Here is a 2,500-nt window from a genome sequence, read left to right on the forward strand (position 1 = left end):
GCCTACCTACCTGCCTCCTTGCCTCCCCACCTGCCTCCCTGCCTCCTCACTTGCCTCCCTGCCTCCTCATCTGCCTCCCTGCCTACCTCCCTAACTGCCTCCCTGATTCCCTGTCTACCTGCCTGCCTGCCTTTCTACTTACCTGCCTCCCTGCCTCCCTGCCTCCCTAATTACCTCCCTGCCTGCCTACATACCTGCCTTCTGGCCTTCCTGCCTCCCTAATTGCCTTCCTGCCTGCCTACATACCTGCCTCCCTGACTCCCTGTCTCCCTGCCTCCCTGCCTCCCTGTCTCCCTGCCTCCCTGCATCCCTAATTCCCTCTCTGCCTCCCTGCCTCCCTACCCCCCTGCCTGCCTGCCTCCCTGCCTGCCTGCCTGCCTGCCCACCTCCATACCTGCCTGACTCCCTGCCTCCCTGCCTCCCTGCCTCCCTGCTTCCCTGCTTCCCTGCCTGCCTGCCTGCCTGCCTCCCTGCCTGCCTTCCTCCCTACCTGCCTGCCTCCCTACCTGCCTGCTTCCCTGCCTCCCAGCCTCCCTGCCTGCCTGCCTACCTCCCTGCCTCCCTACCTTCCTGCCTCCCTGCCTGCCCGCCTCCCTACCTACCTGCCTCCCTGTCTCCCTGCCTCCCTGCCTGCCTGCCTCCCTGCCTCCCTACCTGCCTGCCCGCCTCCCCACCTGCCTCCCTGCCTCCCTACCTACCTGCCTCCCTGCCTCCCTGCCTCCCTGCCTCCCTGCCCCCCTGCCTCCCTGCCTCCCTGCCTCCCTGCCTCCCTGCCTCCATGCCGCCCTGCCTCCCTGCCTGCCTCCCTGCCTCCCTGACTCCCTGCCTCGCTGCCTCCCTACCTACATGCCTCCCTGCCTCCCTTCCTCCCTGCCTCCCTGCCTCCCTGCCTCCCTGCCTCCCTGCCTCCCTGCCTCCCTGCCTCCCTGCCTCCCTGCCTCCCTGCCTCCCTGCCTCCCTGCCTCCCTAACTGCCTGCCCGCCTCCCCACCTGCCTCCCTACCTACCTGATTCTCTGCCTCCCTACCTGCCTGCCTCCCTGCCTCACTGCCTGCCTTACCACCTACCTGCCTCCCTGCCTCCCTGCCTCCCTACCTGCCTGCCTCCCTGCCACCCTGCCTCCCTACCTCCCTGCCTCCCTCCCTGCCTGCCTCCATGCCTGCCTGCCTGCCTCCCTGCCTCCCTGCCTCCCTGCCTCCCTGCCTGCCTTCCTCCCTACCTGCCTGCCTCCCTACCTGCCTGCTTCCCTGCCTCCCAGCCTCCCTGCCTGCCTGCCTGCCTCCCTGCCTCCCTACCTTCCTGCCTCCCTGCCTGCCTCCCTGTCTCCCTGCCTCCCTGCCTGCCTGCCTCCCTGCCTCCCTACCTGCCTGCCCGCCACCCCACCTGCCTCCCTGCCTCCCTACCTACCTGCCTCCCTGCCTCCCTGCCTCCCTGCCTCCCTGACCCCCTGCCTCCCTGCCTCCCTGCCTCCCTGCCTCCATGCCGCCCTGCCTCCCTGCCTGCCTCCCTGCCTCCCAGCCTCCCTGCCTCCCTACCTGCCTGCCCGCCTCCCCACCTGCCTCCCTACCTACCTGATTCTCCGCCTTCCTACCTGCCTGCCTCCCTGCCTCCCTGCCTCCCTACCTGCCTGCCTCCCTGCCACCCTGCCTCCCTACCTCCTTGCCTCCCTACCTGCCTGCCTCCCTGCCTCCCTGCCTCCCTACCTCCCTGCCTCCCTACCTGCCTGCCTCCCTGTCTCCCTGCCTCACTAACTGTCTGCCTCCCTGCCTGCCTGCCTGCCTGCCTGCCTCCCTGCCTCTCTACCTGCCTGCCTCCCTGCCTCTCTGCCTCCCTGCCTCCCTGCCTCCCTGCCTCCCTGCCTCCCTGCCTCCCTGCCTCCCTGCCTCCCTGCCTCCCTGCCTCCCTGCCTCCCTGCCTCCCTGCCTCTCTCCCTATTTCCCTGCCTCCCTCCCTCCCTATCTCCCTGCCTCCCTGCCTCCCTGCCTCCCTACCTGCCTCTCTCCCTATCTCCCTGCCTCCCTGCCTGCCTCCCTACCTGCCTCCGTGCCTCCCTACCTACCTGCCTCCCTGCCTCCCTGCCTCCCTGCCTCCCTGCCTCCCTGCCTCCCTGCCTCCCTGCCTCCCTAACTGCCTGCCTCCCTGCCTGCCTGCCTGCCTGCCTGCCTCCCTGCTTCCCTGCCTCCCTGCCTCCCTGCCTCCCTGCCTCCCTGCCTCCCTGCTTCCCTGCCTCCCTGCCTCCCTGCCTCCCTGCCTCCCTGCCTCCCTGCCTCCCTGCCTCCCTGCCTCCCTGCCTCCCTGCCTCCCTGCCTCCCTGCCTCCCTGCCTCCCTCCCTATCTCTTTGCCTCCCTGCCTGCGTCCCTACCTGCCTGCCTGCCTCCCTGCCTGCCTGCCGCCCTGCCTCTCTCCCTATCTCCCTGCCTCCCTGCCTCCCTGCCTCCCTGCATCCCTACCTCTCTTCCTATCTCCCTGCCTCCCTGCCTTCCTGCCTCCCTGCCTCCCT

The sequence above is a fragment of the Cherax quadricarinatus genome, chromosome 15, assembly GCF_038502225.1.
Source record: "Cherax quadricarinatus isolate ZL_2023a chromosome 15, ASM3850222v1, whole genome shotgun sequence".
In the NCBI taxonomy this organism is placed as follows: domain Eukaryota; kingdom Metazoa; phylum Arthropoda; class Malacostraca; order Decapoda; family Parastacidae; genus Cherax; species Cherax quadricarinatus.